We start from the raw sequence: 7,043 nt of genomic DNA, 5'->3' as shown, positions 1-7,043 counted from the left end.
ACGGGGAAGGTAGCTCCAGAGAAGAGCCTACAGAAGCCAGAACAGACAGCATGCACCAACTGCATTTCCTTTAAGGACAGCTAACGAATAACTTCTGAAAAGACTACTCAGTTTAAAAATTTTAAAATGAAAATGTCTCCCCCCATATTTAACTCACCCTCCTCTTCATCCTCCTCCTCAGCATCTTCCCCATCTTCCTCAGCTGCATCTGAGGTCTCTTCTTCCGACGCCTTGAAAGCCAGTTCTTCCGGAGTGGGGTCTCTCAGTGATCTCTGGCCCACTGGGGTGCTCAGCTAGCGCTGGCAGTGGCAGTGCAGGAGTGTGGTTCTCTGGGCTGTATTTATGACCCCAGCCAAAGCACATGTTACCAAATTTCCTGAGAAAGACAAGTGAAAGATCACAAATTCTCCCCCTGCCAAAGCATCAGGGGATGCTTTGTGCTTGCTCTGCTGTGCAAGAAGTCATTGCGGTGCAGGTGCCCTGGAACAGACACATTTGACTGCTGCACCTTGATTAATACGCCTTGCACCTACAAACCTCCAAATGCTAACATGGTGAAGGCTGTACTCTTCTCACTGTATGACAATGCAACTCCACACTGGTAACACAGTGCTGTTCCTGCCACCCTCTCCAGTGCCCCTTAGCAACTGTGCCACGTGTAGTGGCAACAACATTAGAACCACAGCTGCTGTTCTAAACAGTGCAGCAGACTCAGGAATGCAGGTTTTAAATCAAAGACTGTGCCCAACTACTGACTGAACATTTGCATCCATTCACTTCACAGCAGCCTTTCTAATGACTATTTTCAGCCTTCAATACACGTTCAGTGTTGCTGTGCACATTTAAGTGGTCTTCTCCATCAGTCTCTGGAATACCAGAGTTCAGTCAATGAATTACTAGTACAGCAATTTTGACATCCTTGGAGAGGCACCTGTGTAGAGCATGCCCAGCCTGTGCTGCAACCACGGCAGCTCCCTACCTGCCAGATGCAAAGGCGCAGGCTCCAGGCCACCGGTTAGACTGGAGGATTGCAGCAGCATGCTGTGGGATCAGGTTTGTAGAAGCCTGAGCTGTCCAGGCAGAGATGTTTTGAATTCCTGGGGGCAGCCAAACACAGTCTAAAAATAAATTTACTTAGAAGCTTCTACAAAATATTTAATGCTGAGCTATAAGACTTTCCCAGAGCTCAAGCAATGATTATATTAAGTTGCATGTTCACGGAGCCAGAAGTCAGAGGCAATAAATGTAGGTACTGTGTTTGAACAGGTGGTTTGGATGTATGGGTAGATAGCACAGGGATACTAATGGAGCCTGAAATTCAGTAGTGCTCCCAGCTCTTTCCTTAGTCAAGGACTTGATTGTTTTATCACTGGGGTCGGAGTGGCTGGAGAGCAGAGGGACCAGCATGATTGACAGCCTCCTAAATGTGAGCCAGCAGTGTGCCCAGGTGGCCAAGAAGGCCAATGGCATCCTGGCCTGCATTAGGAATAGTGTGGCCAGCAGGAGCAGGGAGGTCATTGTGCCCCTGTACTCTACATTGGTTAGGCCACACCTTGAGTCCTGTGTCCAGTTCTGGGCCCCTCAGTTTAGGAAGGACATCGAGACACTTGAACGTGTCCAGAGAAGGGCAACAAGGCTGGGGAGAGGCCTTGAGCACAGCCCTGTGAGGAGAGGCTGAGGGAGCTGGGGTTGTTTAGCCTGGAGAAGAGGAGGCTCAGGGGAGACCTTATTGCTCTCTACAACTACCTGAAGGATGGTTGTAGCCAGGAAGGGGTTTGTCTTTTCTCTCTAGCAACCAGCACCAGAAGAAGAGGACACAGTCTCAAGCTGCATCAGAAGAAGTTTAGGCTGGAGGTGAGGAGAAAGTTCTTCACTGAGAGTCGTTCACCATTGGAATGTGCTGCCCAGGGAGGTGGTGGAGTCACCATCCCTGGAGGTGTTCAAGAGGGGATTGGATGTGGCACTTGGTGCCATGCTCTAGTCATGAGGTCTGTGGTGATACTGTGATAAATTACAGAGTTATATTTCACCTGGACCAAAGAATGGAGAGTAGGAAAAGAATTTCCTGTTAGTGCAATCTAATATCAGACTCCTGTACTGCCTTCATTTGCTGCAGTAACATGCTACAGGATCTAGATTCTGACTTGTATATCTATGTATGTGCATTTAGATTGATTCATTTCCATATACACACAGAGTTCTTTCTTGCCTAAAAAAAGATGACAGAAAAATAGCAGAATGTGGCGAGCTGGCTTGAGCTTGCAGCAGCCTTACAAACCAGAGGTATTCTCCTGTCATCCTCAGCAAAATGATTAACTAGTAAACCAAACAGTTTCAGTTTTAAACCAAACCATTTTAATTTGCTTCCAATCAATTTTGTAGAGGGCTGTGCTCACCCTAGGGGGGCAAACTGGATTGCTTCAGGAATCATCAGAGTCCTCTGACTCTCAGTATTTACTGCCAACATTCCTAGTGGCTCTTTATCAAACACCTTGACATCCCATGAAGAATACCTTCATCTTCAGAGTGGAGTGAGCAGAGGCGCTCCTATTTCTTGCTGTGGTGCCTCTGGCTCCTCTGCTTTCTCCTCCTCTTCATCTTCTTCTGCTGCTTCTTCTTCCTCCTCAGATTTTTGGAAAGGCCAAACACAGTGACCCTGTGACTGCTATGGAAAAACAACAACTACAAGTAGCAATCGTTGCAAGAATGCCAGCAGTTAAAACAACTGCCTCAGGCACCCCCTCCAGGCCAAGGTGGAAGAGGGAGGAAATAAAAAGGTATATTCCATAATGGGTAAATTGTTGGCACAATATTGTATCCCTTTAGTACTCATTCCTCCCTCATCCTTCCTTACTATTCAGAATAACCTTCTGCCTCTGCCACCAGCTTTTTGTTGTTTTGAAGCCTTCAGTTACTTGTCAGTGTGGTTACAGCCTTGATAGATTTCCATTTACTGCAGACTAAGAGGCTTGACCTACAGATTTTGCACCTTCCTTTTAAAGTCTGCCTCGGTGTGTAGCTCCCAGTCAGAGGAACAGAACGAAATATTCCGAAGGTTCTAATGCCTATAGATCTTTTTACAACTGTTGTTTTCTTGCTGCTAATTTTAAAGCTTATTTGCTGCCATTCCTGTTGTTTTACACTGGCATTGTTGAACTGGCACACTGGCCAGCAAGTGACCCAGCAATGATCATTCAGTTAGTGATGCCTCTTTCCAGCACTAGTCTGATGTCACAAACTCCTGAGCGTTTCCATTCGCATGTTTGACAGCAGAAAGTAAGCAACAAACAACACACCAGAAATCAAACATCAAACCAGTTTCATTCGGCATGCAACAGATCTGCATGTTGGCCTCCTGCCCAAGAAAAGAGAATTTTGTTTTTCTCAGGTAAGGTCTTCAGAAAAAGAAGCCCTCATCTGGAAGGTTACCAGAAATTGGAGTCTGTCAAGGCCTAAGCCCATCTGTTGTCTATAAAGATGGGTTTCCATCTCAAGAACACTGAAAAAAGTACTAACCCTAGAAGGTCCCTGGAAGAATACACACATAAATATGTGCCATATGTGAATGTCTGCTGCACACAGAGACATGCTGCATGTAAGTATGTGCAATATAGTTATATATTGAATACTATATCCCATGCATTTTCTGTAGACAGATCATTCAGTTCAATCCCATTTCTAGTGACCAGTTCAAAGGTGCAGGTGAGGAGTGCCACTGAGATTGCGGCACCCTATCAGTGCTGCAGCCTGGAGAGTACCTGAGGTACAACCTGAGCATCCCTGCTGTAGGCTGCTCTGTGTGCGCTGTGCCCATGCGGAGTGAATCCATCAGTCCAGCCACAGAAAGAGGCTGAAAATCAGGGTTTCTTCATATGTGCCCCTTCCTCCTTCCTCTTCCTCCTCTTCTTCTTCCTCTTCTGGAAACTGGTAAAATCCAACGGGAGAGCCGTGGGTTCCTGCAGAGATCCCAGCTACTGGTGCATGCAGGTAGTTGGCCTCATTTCCAGGGGGAGGAGGAAAGCTCCCACAGGAGCATCCAGCCCACCAGCGAAGAACTTCGTGATTGTCCTGGCACAGACAGCCTGGGCCGGTGTCACCGCAGGCAGCTTCACCCAGGGTGTGCCTGGCTCGTTCCAGACAAAGCAGACATATTTATTAGTCCTGCTCCCGTTTTCTTCCTTGGGGCTGACAGGTGGGGCTGACAGGTGGGCTCTGGTGGTTTGTCTTCTTTTTCTGTCTCCTCATCTTCATCTTCAACCTCACCCATCTCTTTATCTTCTTCCTCAATAACTTCTTCCTCTTCTGTTCCCTCCTTCCTGGCACTGCACTTCAGCTATAATGTAGTTCCTCTCCAAGCCCAGAATTCTGCCCCAGAAGCGACAGGTCTGGATTGGCTGAACACTGATTAGCTTTTTAAGGGCAAGGAATATGTGATAGGATTCACAGTATCACTAAGGTTGGAAGAGACCTCAAAGATCATCATCTTTGCTCAAGCTGATTCCAGCCTGTTGGAAATAAAAGGCTGTTTCCATCATGTTAGGTAGAGGGGCATCTTCCTGGGAAAGAAGATCCAGAGGGAATCTGAATGATGGTGTAGTTATCTATTTGAAGAACGAAACCTGTTGCCCATTAAACACTCCACTCCCCTTTTCTGTAGTGCCACTCACTTCTCAAAGTGCTTTGGAGGTGTTCACTCACTGCATCTGCCTCTGTCATGTAGGCAGATGAGAAATGCCCCTTGGGGCTACAGAAGGGAACACAGATGAGCTACTGCTCTTAGTGTACAGGATTCACAATTCAAGCTCCCAGTTCCTGTAAATGAAAGAAAGTCACACAAGGTCTGCAGAGGCTTTAGTGCTAGGGCATGTCAGCTGTTGGAGAAGCCTGGCTGCCCACAGTGTCACTGCGTGTCCTTGGGGAAAACAGAATACCTATGTCACGTGTTTCAGAATCAGACCAGTGTGGGGGCCTGTGAGGAATCTGTGGCCCTTCTGAAGAGCCCTGGCGAGGTGTCCAATATTGAAAACATCACTGTGTTCCCGTGAGAATCTGGAAAATCCCTGGACTGAATGTCTGAGGATGAGAATCCACAGGCTGAGACAGGAGGCCACCTGGGCTAGCTTAGCGAGCAGCTATAGCAAGGCGACCACTAGCCAGTGAGAATCTTGAGAAGAGTCTGTTAATCAATCACACACAGCCACACTAACACCACACATACAAAGATGTGTTGCTGGCTGGAACAAAAGGAGTCTTTTGTCTTTCTCTGTACTCTGCTGGCGTCTGCTTCCGTCACCGCCGCTGTCTCCCCATCCCCCTGCAGCCACGGCCCAGCAATGTTTCTCTGGGGTGAACACTGCTCCTTTGAAAGCCTTGGCACGGAGCTCACTGCACTTTGGAAGCAAACCTGCCTTTCATGGGGGTAGGTGGTTATGTGTCACACAGCCAAGGATACTGGCAGTTGTACACAGCAGGGCAGTGGATTTGGCAGCCCTACTGCTAGTTTTGTCTGGAATTTCAGGCGTCTCATACCAGAGCAAGGGGCACAGGAGTAGGTGATTCCCTCCTGAAACACCCCATGATTTTTCCATCATATGCTGTCACTGTGTAAGAAGCAATAGGCTACAGAAGAGATGAAGGACTCTCTCTTCTGTTGTTGGCAGCTGTCCTGTTTTGAATACACACTGTTAACTTCCTGTGAAAAGCCACGTCTTGTCGATTAGTTTCCCTTCATTATTGTAAGAACTCTCTCAATTTTTATTGGGTAAAATGCTTCTGCATAGCCTCAGCTGAATACTGAAAAGCCTCTTTTAAGAAGAGGCTTTGCAATTCTAGCAGTTCTTCATTATAACCTTGTTTGTTCTTTTTGAGTTGGAGAAGGACAGGCTGGAACCACATCTGGAGCTGGAAAGGTCGGAGACTCCTTCATTCTCTGTTTCACAGTAGCGGCTGTGCACGAGATCCTTGAGCTGTTGCCCAGGGTTACGATCACTTTAGGTAGAGAAATGCCACTTTTAGATCAAGAAAAGGAATTTGGATGCAGTATTGCAGGCTGAAGTAGCCTATGGGGGGTACTGTAAACTTTACTGTCTGATCATCATCTCTAGAATGTTTCACAGTATCACAGTATGACAGAATCCCCTGGTGCAGCCTGAGACTGTGTCCTCTTGTGCTGGTGCTGGGTGCCTGAGAGAAGAGACCAACCCCCTCCTGGCTACAACCTCCCTTCAGGTAGTTGTAGAGAGCAATGAGGTCTCCCCTGAGCCTCCTCTTCTCCAGGCTAAAGAACCCCAGCTCCCTCAGCCTCTCCTCACAGGGCTGTGCTCAAGGCCCCTCCCCAGCTTTGTTGCCCTTCTCTGGACACCTTCCAGCAGCTCAACCTCTTTCCTAACCTCAGGAGCCCAGAACTGGACACAGGACTCAAGGTGTGGCCTAACCAATGCTGAGCACAGGGCACAATGACCTCCCTGCTCCTGCTGGCCACACTGTTCCTGATGCAGGCCAGGATGCCACTGGCCCTCCTGGCTGCCTGGGCACACTGCAGGCTCCTGTTCAGCCTACCATCGACCAGCACCCCCAGGTCCCTCTCTGCCTGGCCTCTCTCCAGCCACTCTGACCCCAGCCTGTAGCACTGCACACACAAGCTCACAACCCTGGACTTTAGGCTTGCAGACTCTGATTGCTGCAGGATCTGATAGCCAAAGTGTCGTGGGACAAAGCCCTCGAGGGAAGAGGGACCCAGGACAGCTGGGCAGTGTTCAAGGACCACCTCCTCTGTGTCCAGGAGCTATGTATACCAACAAAGAGAAAAGCAGGAAAGAATGCTAGGAGGCCTGCCTGGATGAGCAAGGAGCTGCTGGACACACTGTCACTTAAAAAACTCTACAGGCAGTGGAGGGAAGGAGAGCTGGAACAGGGGGGATGTAAGGAAGCTGCCCAGGCAGCAGGAGACCTGGTTAGGAAAGCCAAAGCAGAGTTTGAATTGAATCCAGCCAGGGAGGTTAAAGGGAACACTAAGAACTTCTACAGGTATATGAATGGGAAGA

The 7,043-nt window shown here is 48.3% G+C and overlaps 1 pseudogene; it reads right to left on the bottom strand.

The window, feature by feature from the left end:
* Nucleotides 1-107: 107 nt before the first annotated feature.
* The window catches only part of LOC104309099 (radial spoke head protein 6 homolog A-like), a 13,855-nt pseudogene continuing 6,919 nt past the window's right edge, over nt 108-7,043 (bottom strand).

Source organism: Dryobates pubescens, chromosome 39, assembly GCF_014839835.1.
Source record: "Dryobates pubescens isolate bDryPub1 chromosome 39, bDryPub1.pri, whole genome shotgun sequence".
Classification (NCBI taxonomy): Eukaryota; Metazoa; Chordata; class Aves; order Piciformes; family Picidae; genus Dryobates; species Dryobates pubescens.
The sequence above is the reverse complement of the archived record's forward strand: the minus strand, read 5'-3'. Positions and strand labels throughout refer to the sequence as shown.